General features: G+C 41.0%; 2 long non-coding RNA genes across 3 annotated transcripts in view; one reads left to right on the forward strand and one right to left on the reverse strand.

Annotated features, from left to right (window-relative positions):
* LOC129167144 (uncharacterized) overlaps positions 1 to 1,107 on the forward strand; it is a 2,103-nt gene extending 996 nt beyond the window's left edge. Inside the window, exons 2-3 of one of the 2 annotated variants that reach the window (XR_011521084.1) lie at positions 58 to 473; positions 681 to 1,107. This is a non-coding gene — a long non-coding RNA (uncharacterized lncRNA). Of the gene's footprint in view, positions 1 to 57 lie in introns of both variants that reach the window. The other variant, XR_008565985.2, reaches the window with a different exon arrangement.
* A 126-nt stretch (positions 1,108 to 1,233) lies between these two features.
* LOC139070593 (uncharacterized) lies at positions 1,234 to 2,985 on the reverse strand. Its single transcript, XR_011521082.1, has 2 exons — positions 1,709 to 2,985; positions 1,234 to 1,363 (listed from the first exon to the last, which is right to left on the reverse strand). It is a non-coding gene; the product is annotated as an uncharacterized lncRNA (long non-coding RNA).
* Between the last annotated feature and the right edge of the window lie 16,070 nt (positions 2,986 to 19,055).

Genomic DNA, 19,055 nt, shown 5'->3' on the forward strand with positions numbered 1-19,055 from the left:
TTTGTATATTATCTGACTTTATAAACTCCCAACAACAATGTGCTTTTTTTTTTTCAGGCTAAATCTACCCAAGACACTGGCTGTCAGACTGATTTAGCTGCAATAATGCACTTGTCCAGGCAGACGTGAAGCCTTACCTGTAGCAAAGGTGAATTATTTTTAATAATCTTCTATGTAAACATTTTATTATTACCTTCTAGTTTTAATTTGTTTTACAGATTATTGTTACACGTGATTTTATGCTCTTTTAAACATTTATAAATGTGCTGCTTCTTTGTTTTTACATAGCCAGCCAGAATGGAGTTCACAGCCGCAGTGTGTCTGGTGACCCACAGGGACCATGATGGAAATTCATCTTCCAGAAGGTCCCAGAGCAGCGGCCACACCCCCCTGAAAAGACCAAGGTGTGAGGTGTCTGCTGTTGATTCCAGCTTCCACCTCAGTGACAGTGCAAGCTCAGTGAACTGTTCAAGGTAAAAAAAAAATTAAAACATTTCAGAATTTTTAAGATAATAACAATTAAATAAGTATGTGATTACATCATGATGGAGGCTACTGATTCTGGCCCTGTGACACTTGGTGGTGACATGTGAGCTGATTCACCTGGAAAACAACTTTTACATTAAATATTTTGTTTTTGCTATCAAAAGTAAATTAACTAATAACCTACATTATTGCAGGACACTCAGCAAAATATGGACTCTACACCATGAGGCAGGCACACATTAATATTCTATAAGAGCACATAAGGTGAGCAACACCACATATTGTACACTGTCCTGAATTTGTTTTCTTTCTGCATCTCATTAGCCTGGCTGATCACCTGATAACTCCTGTCATCTGGTTATGACAGCATGAGGATGTCCTCACACACCTGTAACCTATCAGCTCCTCTGGCAGAATAGAGAGAGGAGACAACACCACATCTCCTGTTCCTGGAAAGCCTTCAGCCATCCTTCGATGACTGAGAACCTCCATCAGCTCTGTCTCCTGTCTGCCTACAATTATTATAATAAATATTGTGTTTGACAAGTTTTTTTGTGCTGCCAAATATCTCATATAGATTCCAGTTTTGATATTTTAATGGATATTTATAAATTACATAAATTTAATTATCACATTGCATGTTTAACTAGCTCTATTGTGATGATTTAAACTAGCACCTCACTGTTAAAAGCTCGTTTTAATTTCAAGCATGTTTAAGTATTTATGGACATGAAAAAAAACAGGAAATATATAAATTGAGATTTATTTAATTAATATAACAAATAAGGGGGAAAGAGTCATTGAAAGGCACATTCTTCTGGAAGCTCCTGATCCTGACGACACCAGCAGAGGAGACCAGCTGCAGACACCAGAGGACCTAGAACAAAGAGAGCAGCTGTTATTAGTAAATAAATAAATCGGGGCAGTTTTAGTGAGCTGAACACATTACAAAATAATTTTCTCATGGGATATTTTCATAACTTTATGCAGCAGACTGTAACTTGAGCCCAGGGCTACCGGAGAGCTGCTATCCAGCACGTTTCAGTGGATTTTCCTGCTTTAACAGGTTAGATTAGCTGTTAAGCAGCTCAGCTATTTGTTGCTGATTAAAACCAGGTGTGCTGAAGCAGATAAACCTCTAAAACATGCTGAATACTAGCTCTCCAGGGCAGTGGAGACAAACCCTGCAGCTAATCTGATGCTATGGCTAATGGCTACTTACATTCAGAGGTGGTTCTGTTGGGTCGGTTCTGGGAGTTACAGGCAACTCACAAGCTCACAACAATAAGGCTCAGGTCCGCTTGTCTCCTCCAAATAGACTTGGTCCCTTTCTTCTCGAGTGTCTGGGTAAGGAGGGGGAGAAACGTCCTCCATTTCTAATAACTGCATAGAGTGAAGGGAGCTAGCATCGTCTAGTTAGCCGTCGTCTTCGTCACTGCCGCGGCTCCGCCCTCTCGGTCCTCCAGGCAATGCCTACTAATGTTGCATTTTTTAAAATTGATACGTGGGTGGAGAAGGACTCCGAGGCTCAATTGACCCGCTCTTTAAACAGAAGAGTGAGAAAAAATTCACGCCCCTCAGAGTTGTCATGAGTGTAAACTAGATCATTTAAACAAAAAACATGTTTTGGAACCAGGCTGTAAACATGTTTATTTCTGCTGTGAAATTGGTATTTTTAACATGGGAGTCAATGAGGATTTGCTCGCTTCTGACACCAGCCCCCAGCAGATGAGGGTGGAACTGCAATTTATTTCATTTCCAGGTTTGCTTCAATTTTTCACCCGTATTGTGGGGGCTTGGTTTGGATGCGTGAATGGAATATCAAAAGGTTCTTTCAGAGAAAGAAAAGGCGTTCTGGGTGAAAGAGTTGTTTTGCAGCTAACTAAGTTGTTTCTTAGAGAGAACAGTATCGGACGCAATCTGTGCACCCTGCGATCATCCCCAAGAATCATCCCATCACAAAGATGCTGATCGCTCACCATCACGAAAGAATGGAACACCGAGGTAATGGCCTCACCATTAATGATATTAGGTCCAACGGCTACTGGATCCCAGGAATGAACCGGGTTGTAGCATCCTACGTTCAGTTCACTTCAATTCAAAAATACTTTATTAATCCCAGAGGGGAATTGATTTCGCCACTGTGTCACCTGTAGACGGCACCGGAAACCAACTGAAGAGCAAAGGATGGCTGATTTACCCCCTGAACGTGTGGAACCATCGCCCCCCTTTTCCTTTTGCGGAATGGATTGCTTTGGCCCTTTCGTTACCAAGCAAGGACGAAAGGACAGCAAGAGGTACGGTCTTCTTTTCACTTGCCTCAGCTCCCGGGCCATCCATATCGTGATGCTTGACAGCATGTCAACAGACTCGTTCATTAATGGTTTGAGATGTTTCATTGCTATTCGTGGTACTGTTCGTCAGATCAAGTCGGACGGCAGAATTAGTTTTATTATTCCCAACCTGTGGATGGAAAGATTTATGTTTTTTTTTTGTAGTTGTAAATAAACCTGATCATCATTTTAACTTTTAAATCCCACGTTATTGTCCCTTCCTTTTTGCACACGAGCCAAACTCCCCAGGAAGGGTCATAACACCACTCGCCTCACACACATAAGTGACCAAAACAAAGCAGCATGGAGACACTCCGTCTTCAACCACCTCTCAGGCAGCAGCCTGCACTCCCAAGTTCTACATGTCACCAGAACATAACCAACTGCAACACAATAAAAGCAGTGTTATACAAAATGGAAGGCCTGTAGTGATTATTCTCTTACAGTAACCATTTATCAATTTTTTGAGTAATTTATTAGAGATTTTTTGTTTTTTATTAACTGTGCAATAGAAAAATAATCATTAGATTAATTGTCTAAATAGTCATTAGAATAGTCAACTATTCAATAAAATAATCATCAGAATAATCGTTTTAAAAATAATCGTTTACCCCCAGCCCTATGGCACACTCCAAGAAGAAACATGCAAGTTGGAGATATCGTACTCGTCAAAGGAGATGATGCATACAGAAATGAGTGGAGATTGGGGAGAGTTTCAGGAACTACTACCGATAAAGACGGACTTGTAAGAAGAGTGAAGATCTGCCGGGATCGTGTGTGTGTGTGTGTGAGTGTGTGTGAGTGAGTGAGTGAGTGAGTGAGCGAGCGAGCGAGCGAGCGAGTGAGTGAGTGAGTGAGTGAGTGAGTGAGTGAGTGAGTGAGTGAGTGAGTGAGTGAGTCGTAGTTGATGGCTGCTTATACTGAGCCAGGATCCTCTGCAGGTTTCTTCCTGTAAAAAGGGAGGTTTCCTCTCCACTGTCGCTGTATGCTTGCTTTGTATGAGGATTGCTGTAAAGTCACTGACACTAGTCAGTGACTCGATACAATTTGATGGGTTTTTTTATATAGGAAACTTTTTACTGATTAATGAATTGAACTATTTATAATCAAGTGCCTTGCCATGTTTTGTCGCTTAATAAATAAACTGAATTGAACTTAATCACCCCAAAAGCATGATGTACCACACTTCCCACTCCCAAGCCGTTTCATTAATGGGAGTGCATGCTGCCATTCGAGCTGCATGAACGGCAGTGAAAGAATAATAACTAAGTTCCTAAAGAAATTATAAAAGAGACCTGCCTACTGGCACAAGATAGTGGCCACGTGCTAAAGAGGTCAAATAATGATATTTGGGTGACTAAATCGTGGTATTTTTCATGCATATGTAAAAATGCCTCCTTTGAGGGCCTTCCATCTAATTAATCAATTAATTATGTACATATTTAACTGATATTTATACAAATTTAGGGTGGCACGCGTGTTTTTTACTAATAATTTGTCCATGGTAAATTGAAACACTTAGAAATGTAACAGCACACCTCCCACGGCCGAGCCACTCGTTTTGAGGTGTAATTTGTGGGGGTGCACGATGCCTTTCGAGCTACGTTAACAATTTATTACTTATACAAATTTAGAGTGGCACACACTCAAAATAAAAAATGTTTAGATGTTTTTTGCTAATGATTTCACCATCGTAAATCAAAACGCTTAGAAAAGTAACAGCACACCTCCCATGGCCGAGCCGCTTGTTTTAAGGGGTAATTTGTGGGGGTGCGCGATGCCTTTCGAGCCACATTAACATTTACGGAATAATTAGATTTAAGAGAGCAAATCTTCCTGTGCATAACTATAAGGGACCTGCTGGCAGAGCAGCAGGTTGCTTAATAAAGATCTCAAAACCTCCGGTGAAGAATAATAAGTTGCTTTCCACTTGATTCTATCTGGCAGGAGGCTATGTCATGGTCTGCGTCCTGCGTCCCCCTCATGTGTTCTCCAGTCCCCCTCTAGGTTCCCCTTATGTGCCTCCTTGTGGTCCCCAGCCCCACTCCAGGTTCTCCCCTTAGGTTTCTATGCCTCTAGGTCTCCAACCCCAGGCGTCCCTCTAGGATCCCCCTCATGTGTATCTAAGCTTCCTGTGCCCCTTCCTGTCTCCAGCTCCCACCAGGTTTCCCAGGTTCACTTATTCTTTAGTTTTCTTTGTATTTATATTATCTAGCTAGTTTTTCCCTGTAGTTTCATAGGTTCAGGTTTTCTTCTAGGTTCCTTCCTTGGTCCTTCCCCACCGGTTTATTAGTTCTCCTTTCCTCCTTAGATCATTAGTTATTTGTCTTGTTCTTCTAGTTTTTAGGTTTGGTTATTATTCATAGGTCATGTTTTATTTCCCCTCCTCAGCTTAGTTTCCTCTCCCTGATCAGTAAATTGATTTCACCAGGTTTCTCTCTCCCCACGCACCTGCAGCTCATCTCCCAGTCATCTTGCCCCTTTGTATAAAACCCTGTCTGCGCCCGTCCCCCCCAGGTTTTTTCGGCTAATTCATTCTTTTTTTTTTTTTTTTTTTTAAACCGTGTCCTGCTGTGATGCAAACAGAATTGATGTCTGAATGCTGGTAACAAGCCTCACAGATTTACTCTCGGGTGGAGCATCAAAGTGTCTGCTTTTAATGTCACACCTGATACTTAAAACTTTATTGGTTTTGTTTATGAATGCTTTGTAATTCCGACCAGACACGGAGTCAGAGGTGAAAGAGAAAGGAAAAGACAAAAGGTGGGGAGGGGGGGAGGGGTCCACAAAAATAATGAACAAGAGTCTGCTTCTAGACCTGCAGAAAGAGACAAGAAAAAAAAGTAAAAAAAATTAAAAAACAACAAAAAAATGGGACACAACAACAATACAGCAAGATCAAGCTGTCACTGCGTCATCTTGATGAAGAAATATATAATCAACATTGTTTAACTGAACAATCACACGATAATAAATCACAGTGCATTAAGTGCCCACCATACTCTTAAGACCTGTGTTGAACATGCCCAAGCCATACTTTTGAGAGCACCATGTGAGCACCTGTGTGTACACACACTTATTTATGTAAGGTTTCTCCATAGGAGCGTCCAATAGAGAGTGTGAGGAACCACAGATCTGCCCTCCAAATATGTGTAGGAGACGGGGGCAGCTCCAAGTCCCAGAGATCCAGGCGCTGCCCCAGAACACAGGAACCCCAAGGAGACTGCAACCAGAAAGGCCCCCGGCCCCCTCGAGAGGCACAGAGGGTCGCCCCGGGGGGCCACAACCAGCAGCCGGCAGAGCCCCGGGAGATATCAGCGGCAAGCCCACAGGCCCACCCGCAGCCTCCCAACCCCTAGCCGGCAGAGCCCGGGACCCAGGACCCATGGGCGACCACCCCCGCCGGGGACCCAGCAGAGCCCCGGGACTCAGACCCCACCAGACAGCCACCGGGATTGATCAGGCAGACGTCAAAAATCTTAAACCCCCTGACCGGGGAGCCACGAACACTCAGGCAGACCAAAGCACCACACCCCACACCAGGTGTGGCAGGGGGAGGGGAGACGAAGATCTATATCATCAAAAGAAGTCCCAGGAGAGAGGAGGAGTCAAAGGCCCCACCTGATATATACAGTCATACACAAACAAAGTCACACACTCCCTCCCTCATCCTCACACATGCACATACAACCCAAGACTTACAAAAATGCACGCCGGACACCCACTCATGCTCCCCATACACACCCTATTCACTCTGGTCCTGGTACTGCTGCACATGGGGTACAACCATTACCGGTTACCAGAGTTTGACCCTTTCTGCTGGGGTGCTGATGAGCAGGCTCCCCCGCCCAACGCTGAGCACAGCAACCCACCACCCCAGACCCCAACCAGATGGCCAGATCTCCCTCCTAGCCTCCAGCCCCAGGAAGCCAAGCAACAACAGAGGTGTGCTAAGACCCCTAGTCTCCCTCCGCCTGCTCCAAAATAGTGTTGTGTGTTGATGAGGTGTATTCCATGGCTGTGGTGAGCGGGCAGTGCGGACATTGTCTGGCCTATGCCAGCTGATGCCACTGCACCACCCCACTTGCACCCACAGCCCTCGGTGTCTAAGTGCAGTTTAAAATTGGAAGTGGGCACCGGCACTCGGGAGGAGGCTGAGAAATCCCCCCGCCAAGTGCTGTTGAATGTGCTCACTCCCAAGGCCCTAAGTGTGTGTTTGCGTGGAATGCTGTCGGTGGAAGTGTATAAGGTGCAAATAAAATTGGGGGCAGGTTGCCACAGGAATGCGGAAACGGGGTCCATACCCGCACTCCCTGACTTGTCCACCCCCCAAGGTCCTATGTGGATGTTTGTGCAATGATGTGAGGGAGCAGGAGGAGAGAAATATGCGGGTATGGGGAGGAATGGCTGGTTGGGCTTAGCCCTCCAGGGAGCCAGCTCCCCCACTGGCCCCAATAGGCACCGCCGTAGTCAAATCACCACCCAGGGCATGGAGACCCCAGCCCATCCTGCCAGGGCCCAAAGCAGCAGTATTACAGAGCCTCACGGAGTCCGAGGGCACCAACCCAGCCCCACCTCAGCAGAATATCTATGCCCATCCCTGCATTTGCACAACTTCCAGAATATATAAGACATAGGACATCCAGGTAAGGTTGGGTCCTCCCCCTCCTGGACCTCCCCCTCCCCTGTGATGGGACAGCAAAGGAGCCAAGGTCCACCCGAGGCCCCTGAACCCAGGCCAGGCACTGCTGCATGTTCCTGCCTTCTTCCCGGCAGCATAAATGTCAGGACCCGACCCCCAAGGCCCCGCCCAGATCCCCACACGGGGCCGGCCACCCCCACACTCCGAGCTCCCAGGCCCCCACCCAGACCCGCCCAGGGGCAATGCAGCTGCCAGGCAGTGACCCATGGCCGCCGCCAAGACCTCCAAGGGGCCCCCACTCACAACCACCAGTAGTCCACCCCCCGAGGCAACCCAAGCACCTCCAGAGGGGGGCAACGGCCCCCCAGTTCCAGATACCCCCAGTGAACCCACCTCCAGGGAACATCCAGATACTCCAAACTCAGACCCTCCACCCCCCCCACCCACATCATTCCGCACGACAACATCAATGGTCCCCCATCATCGCTATGTGATGGAACCGATCAAAGGAGCCCAGAGAGATTGATTTGAAGTGGAAGCAGAGGCTAAATCAAGTGTAATATGATCTAACAAAAGATTTCTATACTGGTTAATGCAGAGAGTTTCTCTATTTTTCCAACTGAAGAGGATAGTTTTCTTAGCGATGCATATGGCAGTCAGAACCACGTGAACCAAAGATGTTTCAATCGGGACATTGTCCGGCTAAATCATTCTTAATAAAGAATGTTTTCTTTTATGTTTATGTTTATGTATTTAGCAGACGCTTTTGTCAAAAGCGACTTACAAGTGATAATCGGCATTTTGCCCTTGAGGCTAACAACAACAACAACAAATTGACATCAGTCATGGAGAGGAGGGAACAAGGAGTGGACAGTAGAGAGGGGGGACGGGTGCAGACAAGGTGCTAGTTAAGAAGATGCTCTCTGAAGAGCAGGGTCTTCAGGAGTTTCTTGAAAATAGAAAAGGAAGCCGCAGTTCTGGTAGTGTTAGGAAGGTCATTCCACATTTGTGGAACGATGCATGAGAAAAGTCTGGATTGTCCTGAGTGTGGTGTAGGCACTGCTAGCCACCATCCTGTGATGACCGGAGCGGCCGGGCCGAGACGTAAGCCTTTGCAAGAGGATTCAGGTAGATGGGAGCCGTACCGTCTCGGACTTTGTATGCTAGTGTTAGCAATTTGAATTTGATGCGTGCTGCTAGCGGTAGCCAGTGGAGCTCAATGAACAGAGGGGTGACGTGTGCTCTTTTAGGCTGATTGAAGACCAGACGTGCCGCTGCGTTCTGGACCATTTGAAGAGGTTTCACAGTACAGCCTGGAAGACCAGTTAGAAGAGCATTGCAGTAGTCGAGGCGGGAGATGACAGTAGATTGCACCAGGAGCTGGGTGGCATGTTGTGTTAGGTATGGTCTGATCTTACGTATGTTGTACAGCGCAAAGCGGCATGAACGGGCAACAGAGGCAACATGATCTTTAAAGGCCAGGTGTTCATCAATCACAACACCCAGATTTTTACATCCTCTCCTGCTTCGTGTCGTTCTGAGTATCTGCACATTGGGCCCAACTCATCCAACCCACAACGTGACATTCAGACCAAAACGTCTCACCATTAGAATAATTTCTTCCCCTTTGCAGTTGGACACATAAATGACAAGACTGCCCAATCCAGTCACTTTGTTCCAATCACCTGACCCTGTGTTGTGTTTGCACCTGACTGCTCTCTGTCTATATTCTATATATTAGCCATTTCTCTAATTAATACCCATCCATCCATCCATTTTCGGCCGCTTATCCAGGGTGGGGTTGCGGGAGCAGTAGCCTAAGCAGGGAGGCCCAGACTTCCCTCTCCCCAGCTATGTGGACCGGGGGAATTCTGAGGCATTTCCTGACCAGCCGTGAGACATAATCTCTCCAACGTGTCCTGGGTCTCCCTTTAGGTCTCCTCTCGGTTGGACGTGCCCAGAAAACCTAACTAGGGACACGTCCAGGAGGCATCCCTACTAGATGCCCGAGCCATCTCAACTGGCTCCTCTCTGTGTGGAAGATCAGCGGGTCTAATCCGAGCCCCTCCGAGCTTCTTACCCTATCTCTATGGGAAAGCCCTGCCACCCTACAGAGAAAACTAGTTATATTATTATTTTGATGAGCTAATCTCTCGTTTTTTTAACCAAGTACCGCAACAATTTCTTAACGTTGTGATTTGTCACACATACGGCGAAAAGCCCCGTATGCCTGACTATGTTTGCAGGGAGCTGTAGTAATAAGGTGTCATTTCTGCTAAATCTAATGGATAATTCTAACAGAGGTTTCAATCGTTTTTCTGGCGATTGTTGAGCACAATCAGTTATTTACTAATGGCAGAGCGATGTTTCCTATGGACGAATTTCTTTTTATGCTGCTCCATGTGGCTTGGCCCTTTTCTGAGAGGTGGTTTGGGACTTAGCTTAGCCTGTGGATGGTCTCTCTTGAATGCTTCCTCATCTGGTATCTGGTCTCTACTTTCACCGTATTTGTACTCAAACATGCAGATAAAGTATTCCAGTGAACTGCACGTTTCCTCAAGTTGTTTAATTTCTCTTTCGTTGTCCCGATAATCACTCATTTTCACCCACATATCTTTCATTTGCATTTGGTATGTTTCAATTTCTCGCGTTTTGTCTTTATTTTCACCTTTTAATGCCTCTAGCTCTGCTCTGAGACTCTCATAGGCCACCTGGAACTCCTTTTTGAGCTTGGCACAGCTGAGACAGGCCTTTGCGGACTTAGGGTCTGCTTTTGGCAAAAGTGTCTCTAGTGACTCTCTGACAGCCTTTGTGTTTTGTTAAACATTTGTTCGGCAAAGGTGTCTCTAGTGACTCAACTGTCTGACAGCCTTTGTTTTTTGTTAAACATTTGTTCGGCAAAGGTGTCTCTAGTGACTCAACTGTCTGACAGCCTTTGTCTTTTATTAAACGTTTGTTCTCATAAAAGCTGATTTGATATTTCAGTGAACTGCACGTTTCCTTGAGTTGTTCAATTTCTCTTTTTTTCTCCCGATAATCACTCATTTTATCGGACATATCCTTAATTTTCCTTTGTTTCTTTTCAATCTCCTGTGTTTTGTCTTCGTTTTCATTCTTTAATGCCTCTAGCTCTGCTGTGAGACTCTGATAGCCCGCCTGAAAATCTTCCTCCAGCTTGACACAGTGGGGACAGGCCTCTGCAGGCTTAGGGTCAGCTATTAAGTCCACTGTCTGACAGCCTTTGTCCTCTGATAAACGTTTGTTCTCATAAAAGCTGATTTGATCTGTCAGTGAACTGCATGTTTCCTTGAGTGTTTGAATTTCTCTTTTGTTCTCCCGATAATCACTGATTTTATTTGACATATCCTTCATTTTCTTTCGTTTCTTTTCAATCTCCTGTGTTTTCTCCTTGTTTTCATTCTTTAGTGCCTCTAGCTCTGCTGTGAGGCTCTGATAGCCCGCCTGAAAATCTTCCTTCAGCTTGACACAGTTGGGACAGGCCTCTGCAGGCTTAGCTTTTGTCAGACAGCTTTTGGCCACTGATAAATATTCAGTCGCTTCCTGCATTTCAGTTTCAAGGTGTTGAATGTGTGCTTGAAGCTGTTCGTTTTTCTTGTCTACTTCCAGCATTTTGTTTTTAATATCCATTTTTTCCATGTGGACGAGGTCCTTATAATTATTCAGACGTTTCTGACAAGTGTCAAAATCCTTCTTTAGTTGTTGATTTTCTTGTTTTAACTTTAATATTTGGTCGTTTTGCATGCAGTCCTCACCCTGTTCTTGTAACTCCTGTTTTATCTGAAGTCGTTTTATGGTTTCCTCATAAGTCTTACTGGTTCTTGATATTTCTGCCACTGTCTTCCCAAGTTGACTGTTTTTTTGTTTCAAACTAAGGTTTTCTTTGTTCTTTGCAGACAGTTTTTTTTCTATGAGCTTCTTTTCATCCAAGCAGGTATTTAAATCAGAAGTTACCTTATCTTTGGTCTCCTGAAGGTGAGCAATCTTCTGTTTCAAACTAACCCGCTCATCGATTTCCTGTGTTTTGTCTGGAAAGGCGTCATTACTCTCAGAGTTCTCTAATTCTCTGATGAGTTCCTGATTCTTCTTGGTGAGTTTAACTATTCGATTAGACATTTTTTCATTTCTGTCAACCAGTTTGTCCTTCTGTCCCTGTAAATCATTCAGTTTCCCCTCAAATTCTTCCAGGATTTCTTTAAGTTGGGAATTTTCTTTAACCAGAGATTTCACTTTGTCCTCAGGGTAACTGTCATTTTCTTGTTTTGCCCTTCTCACATCCTCTTTAAGTTCACTAATTTCATCGATTAAAGGGCCAAGCGAACTCTGAAGCTCTTTGTCTTTTCCGACACATTGTTGAATGATATTTTTCAGTTTTGTATTCTGAGAATCCAGTTGTTCTACCTGAGATTGCAGTCCTACATTTTGTGATCTAAGTGTCTTAAGCTTTTCATCTAATTCTAAGTTGGCTTTTGGCAGCTCAGTAGTTTCCTCGTGTTTTTCAGCTTCTTGAAATTCAGAAATTTGTTTTAGATAAGAAGCTTCTTTATTTTTAAAATGGCTATGAATAGTTCTCATCTTTTGGACAGCCATATTAAAGTCCTCGCTGTTTTCATTAAGTGCTTGTAAAATAGCTTTGGAAAGATCTGAGAAACTCTGGAACAGATCACGATTTTCATGGTGCACAAAATCCAATTTTGAATCAAGGATTTTGATTTGGTTCTGAAACTTCTCAAAGCGTGACATGTTGATATGATAGCTCTCTGTGCTAGTCTGGTGCGATGTGGTGTGGCTGATGGAATGTGCTTTGATGAGGTAATACTACCTTATGACGTCATAAAGCAAATGACGTGCAACGACGACGCTGGAGAGGGAGACGCTGGAGGACGTGCAACGACGACGCTGGAGAGGGAGACGCTGGAGGAAGAATGGGTAAATACAAATCTAACCGGCATGCACTGCGCGCTGGTGGTCTTATTTATTTAAAACGTATTTAATTGTTTAATGTTATTTAATATGTATTTATTTAAAATGTATGTTATTTAATATGTATTTATTTAAAACAGGTACGTAGTTATTTTGAATCGGTGTAGTTTTTTTCTAATTTTTTCAGAATAGCTTTCAGGCGCCCTCTTGTGGTGTAATTTTTTACGTTTGCGGACTGCTTGTTGAAGTCTGACCCACGTAAACCTGTAAGATGTTGTTTGTTTTATAATATTGATGTCTAAATATCTGTGCAGTTTCAGCAATAAGTGCGTTGGGTTATAGAAACGTTTTAAGTTTTAAAACAAGAAGAACTTTTGCTTTTATCAAAACGTTAGCTTTAGCTAGTGCTGAATGCTAACTAGATGCTAGCATGGAGTTACAAAAGTGCACCGTGAATCTTCTTCTACGGTTTCTGTCTTGAAATAAGGCCAAGTGGGCTGAAAATATTACTAACTACAGAGTTTAACCCAAAATAAGTCACTTTAACCATATATTTGATGTGTGAATTGTTTTTATTTAAAATAGCGTTTAAGGAATTTATCCAGTTTATTTAAGAAAGGGAAAAAATAACAATGCTGGACCTGTGGTCTTTTTTATTTCATTTATTTATTTATTTTTTTATTATCATTAAATGCTTATTACAATTTCTCGTGAGACAACAACACATAATGGAAACGTACAAGGCATCCTATAAAAGAAAACAAATAAGAAACTTAAAAAAGAGGCACCTATATCACAAAGTAAAAACATTGTTGCAAGATTAAACATTTTTCTGCAGCATGACAAATGGCTTTTGCAATTTCATTAGATTTTTTTATACGAATCAAAGTGGATAAGAACATATGGAATTCATTTGTGAAACAGTTCAGGTTTGGCAGTTGTTTTTTCCATTTACTTTTGTGGATGTGGTATTTACCCATAATAATAATAATGTTTATTAACAATGAATTTTTCCCATTTAATTTAGAATTGTAAATAAGAATATCTTCATTTGTAAAACGATCAAGTTCTCTTATTTTATTTCTTAACCAACAATGGACTTCTTCCCAAAACCTCTTACTTATATGACAGCTGAAAAATAAGTGTTCTATTTCTTCAGGGCTTCCCTGACAGAATTCACAAGGGTCAACTTCAAAACCAAATCTCTTCCTCAGTGTCTCTGCTGATGGATAGTAGTTGTTAAGAATTTTAAATTGCATTTCTTTTACTTTGGGCATTATAGGCCATTTTATAAATTTTAATTGTTTTTCTTCAATTATTGGATTTCCTATTTTTATTTTAATATTTCTATCATAATCATGATAGATATATCTTTTAAAGGCTCCATTTAAAAATTTATTTTCACATTTTCTTTCTGTGATGTGCAATTCTCCTATTAATAAATTAGGAAGTTTTATTTGAACATTAGAGAAGAGGATTGTGTTTTTTATCATTTGTATCAAAGTCACTGGTAGAGCCTTACATACTTTCTCATATTCCTGAAGAGAACATTGAATGTTATTAAATTTGCATTTAAAATTCTGTAGCTGTAGTATTTCACCATCTTTATCCATAATATCGTGTACAAACTAAGATAATTCCTTGATCAAACCACTGTTGGTTAAACACAGACTTTCTGTTTGAAACAATTACTCGATTATTCCACAAGGTGGCACAATGAGGAGTAAAATTAATACCATAGACTGTACATACCATCTTCCAATAATGCAATACTTGTTTGTGAAATTCAGATAATTTAAAAGGCAATTTTGTGATTTCAAAGTCACATTTCAAAAGAAAGTTTAGCCCCCCAAACTTCTTGAAGACATTTTTTGGAATATGAAACCAAATTGTATCCGTCTTTATTAGAAATTCTTTCAGCCACTTTGTTTTTAAATGTTCCCAGCGTTGCTTCAAAATCCACAGATTTCATACCTCCATTTTTATGTTCTTTGACTAACTGGGATCTTTTTATATAATGGGTTTTATTTCTCCATATAAATTTGTATATAATAGCGTTAATATTTTTCACTGTTTTTGGAGCGATATAAAGAGATTGACATGGATAGATCAATTGGGAAATATCCTCAGACTTGGACAATAAATTTCGCCCAAAAATAGAAAGATCTCTGCTAAGCCATTGGTTCAGAGTTTTTTGTATTTGATCAGTTTTTTCTTTCATATTGATTTCTTCTCTTTGTTTTTAGTCTGCAACTATCTTAACTCCTAGATATTTTATTTCTTTTTTAACAGGAATTGACATTATCTCATTATCTGTGCATTCATACAGTGAAAGTAACACATTTTTTTGTGTTCAGACGAAGACCTGATGCTTTGGAAAAATTGAAATAATTTGTAATGCTTTGTTAACCATAGATTTATCCTTTAGAAAAAAAAACTGTGTCATCTGCAAACTGACTTAAACGAAATTCATAATCAAAAAAATTTATACCCTGAAAATTTGGATGATTTATTACCAGATATGCTAATAGTTGTGTACATAAGATAAACAGTTTGGGGCTGATTGGACATCCTTGTCTTATTCCACAAGTTATATTTATTCTTTTTGTTAGTCCTGGGTTTAAGGAAACATAACTGATAATATCAGTATAGAACATTTTTATCACTGAACAAAATTTTTTTCCAAAACCGAAATATTCTAGGGTGGAAAATAAAAAATTATGTTCTATAGAATCAAAAGCTTTGAAATAGTCTATAAATATAATGAGGCTGTCCGTTTCCAAAATAGACCTATAATCCAGCATATCCAGTACTAATCTCACATTATTATGTATGCTTCTTCCTTTTATAAATGCAGACTGATTATCATCTACTACTTCATCAATTACCGTTTTTAGTCTTTCTGCATATAATAGCGCTAATAATTTATAGTCATTGCACAACAGAGTAATTGGCCTCCAGTTGTCTAAGTCTGTTGTATCTTTTTTTGGTTTGGGAAGAAGGGTTATTATTCCAGTTTTCATTGTTGGGGTAAGACATCCTTCATTTATACACTCATTAAATGTACTTAATAACAATTCTTGAACATCTTCCCAAAAAAATTTAAGAAATTCCGAGGTCAATCCATCAATACCGGGCGATTTCCCATTTTTCATTTTTTTTCAGGGAATTTTCTACTTCTTTAATATTCAAATCATCCTCCAGATTTTTTCTGTCTTCCTCTCCAATAGATTTAATATTGTTCTTTATCTGAGTGAAGAAGGATTTACATTCCTCCTCACAAAAACTAGAACTATATAGGTCTGAGTAAAAACGTTGAACTTCCTCCTTTATTTGATTTTGGTCTACTATTACAGTGTCATTTTTTCTTAATTTGCATATTTTCTTTTTGGATTGTCTAGACTTTTCTAATCCATAAAAATATGTTGAGTTCTTTTCGCCTTCTTCAATCCACTTAGCCCTGGATCTTACAAAGGCTCCATTCACTTTTCTTTATAAATTTCGTCAAGCTGTTTTTGGAGCAAGTTTAGCTCTGTTAGTTCATCCTCCGTGTTATTAATTTTATCACAGAGTAGGCTGATTCTTTTTAGCAGTTCTTTCTGCTTTAATTTTCTCTCTTTTGTCATAATTTTCCCCATTTCAATTGCTAACCTCTTTGTTTCAAATTTAAACCATTCCCATTTTCCTTTATTTGACATATCCATCCTTTATATCTTTTGACAAAGGGCTTTTATTTGTTTGCAAAACCCTTCATTTGATAAAAGGCTATTATTTAGTTTCCATAAACTGTCTGAAGAGCATGTTTGTTTAATTATTATTAAAGTTAAGCTTATTAAACAGTGATCAGTAAGCGGAGAAGTAATAATCTCACATTTCTTTACATTGTTACCTAGTGTGAGATTAGCCAATAATCTATTCTTGACCGTTGGTTTCCATTAGAAGCACTGATCCATGTGTATTCTGATTTTGTAGGATTATTTAATCTCCAGTAATCAAAAGTATTGGTGATAGAACAGAAATCTTGTAAGATATCATTGTTTTCAGGTTGCTGACCTCTAGGTGGTCACCTATCTAACCAAGAGTTTGGTGCGATATTAAAATCTCCTCCCGCAACCACCTTATCTGTTATATGAACATTTTGCCAATCTGTTATCATTCTGCCCAAGTTTTCTAACATCTCTCTGTTTTTAGTTTTGTTATTATATCCATAAATAGAAAGTATAATAAATTTCTGATCATATATTTCTATAGCTGCTATTAACCAGTGGCCGTCTTTGTCTCCTCTATGATTAATTACTTTCCTTGTAAATTTGTTAGATAGTATCATAACCCCTGCCGAATAGCTGGTACCATGGCTATATAAAATTTTATCCCCCCACTGTTGTCTCCAAAAATGTTTCCTCCTCTATGCCTGAATGTGTTTCCTGTAACAAAATTAAGTTGGCCTTAAGCTCTTTACAAAATAAAAAAGTGCCTTGCGCTTTATGGTGTTTTTCAACCCTCTAACATTCAAAGAAGTAAACAAAACTGACATACCAAACTAAACAAATTGCTAGAATGTTACCTAGTTTATCCGCTCTGGATTTATCCAAACAGCAGCTAATGAGCAATATTGTCCAACTATATTATATCTCATCCAAAACCTCCACCTTTAACAACCAGAAGATAAAAAACATTGGGCTGTTTGGTCTAGTGAGATCTCATTTTCAAAATAGCAGCCCATCTTAACAGAGGAACAGTATATTAGAAAAAAAAAGTGTGTTGGTCCTTTCCTGAATATTGAAATGTATGATATTTCTAACATATATAGACCTTCCTCCCATCGATGATGGCGTATCCTTCCTTCAAGAAGGCCTTCTTTCCACGTCGTCTGGCTTCCTCCACCTGGGGCCACAGCTTCTCCCACGCCTCCCGATCCTCTTTGGAGAAGTCCATTTTAAAGATGATCTTCTTCTCCTTGCATACTCTGGCCTCTTTCGACATCTTCCACACTTCTTCCTTCATCGTACGTGACACAAACTGAATGATAATGGATCTTGGCCTGGTATTCATTGAATCTTTTTTTCCCAAACGGTGAACGGTGTCCACATTCCTGCGGAGCTCGTCAACAGACACGGGGACCACTCTTGTGAGTATGCCGATAACTTCCTCTCTGATTTTCTCTTCCTCTTTTTCAGCTAACCCAAAAAGCCTGAGGTTCCATCTCCTCTTGTACCTCTCAGCTTCCAGTACCTTCTCTTTCAGAGCTTTATTTTAGACACCCAGAAACTCAACTTGTTTTTGTAGTTTAGTGATGTTTTCTTTGTTTACATTTGTTTCTTTCTTCGTGTCTTCTGTGCTTTTTTCAATGTTTTGTAGTTTGCTTTCTTGAGCATCCAACTTTTTTAGAGCTTCTTGAACATTGTTCATTCTCCCTTCAATGTTCTCCAACTTCCCGTCCAGCCCGTCAAATTTTTTTTATCAGAATCTCCATCATTTGCACAAGACTATTTGTACTCTCCTCTCTTGCCTTCACACTTCTCTTCCTCAGCTTTTTGGGTTGTGGACTGTTCATATCAGTTTGACTGTCCTCGAGATTATCATCAGCTTGCTCTATATTTTGGGGTTCGTTTTCACCCATATCATCCATCACAGCCATGCCATTATCATGATCGACGATGCTAACTTCGCTACGTTGTTCCATCTTTAACTCTCTCTCACCGTAATTAGCTCTTCAAAAAAGTTCCTCAGTTTGTCAAAAAACGAATGAAAGTCGCTTCTAATACGTTATGGCTTGTTTTTTTTTTACCTTTAAACAGCGTTTGGACTTGGAAAAATACTGTTTTCCCTTTGGATCCTGCTATAAACCAACTGCTCACTCCGCCATCTTGTCGCCTCCGCTGGACCTGTGGTCTGATCCCTGTAACTTCTCTTGGGCAACAGCCTCATCGGTTACATCAATCAGCTGAAGCTCCGCCCCACACCTGAGCCCCCACCTGAGGAGTGGTAGTTACTGTAAGTCTACACCAGATGGCACCACACCGTTTGTTCTGCTGCTGAGTGCTGCACCATGCACTGGACAGGGAATATTCAAACCGTCTAAGCGTTCACACTGTATTTCTATTAAAAACATAAATGATATAAAGTCATTTTATTTTGAATTTCCTGGGTTTTAGGTCGGTTTTTTTTTTTACTAGAAAAATCGATTTTACCCCTGAGAGATGACCGTGTGTGTTACAATAAGAGGAAGTTTCTCATGAAAGATTAAAGTGTGTTTCTCTAGAGTAATAAAACGGATGGAAAGAACGCTACTGAAATGAAAATTTCTTGAAAATGAATTCAACACAAAAAAAATAAAAACAATTTTCATTGATTAATTTGGATATTTTTTTAATCTAAATGATGCAAACAATTAACAAATTCATTCTAAAACATGTAAATAAAGATCACAACAACAGCAAAAAGCTCATCTTTATGCAGAAGCAGCTCTGGTGCTTCATCCGTGGGGTTGTGGTGGGGGTCATATGGTCTGCTGCTGTTGGGTAACTCGGTAGGGATTCGGTGAAATACGTGCTTTCTTCACTCTGCGGAGTTGTTGCAGTCCTAGGGCTGCAGATTGCCCCACACAACGCTGTGGGACATTTCAACAGACACGGTCACACAAGAAGTAACCT

The sequence above is a fragment of the Nothobranchius furzeri genome, chromosome 7, assembly GCF_043380555.1.
Source record: "Nothobranchius furzeri strain GRZ-AD chromosome 7, NfurGRZ-RIMD1, whole genome shotgun sequence".
NCBI classification, from domain to species: Eukaryota; Metazoa; Chordata; class Actinopteri; order Cyprinodontiformes; family Nothobranchiidae; genus Nothobranchius; species Nothobranchius furzeri.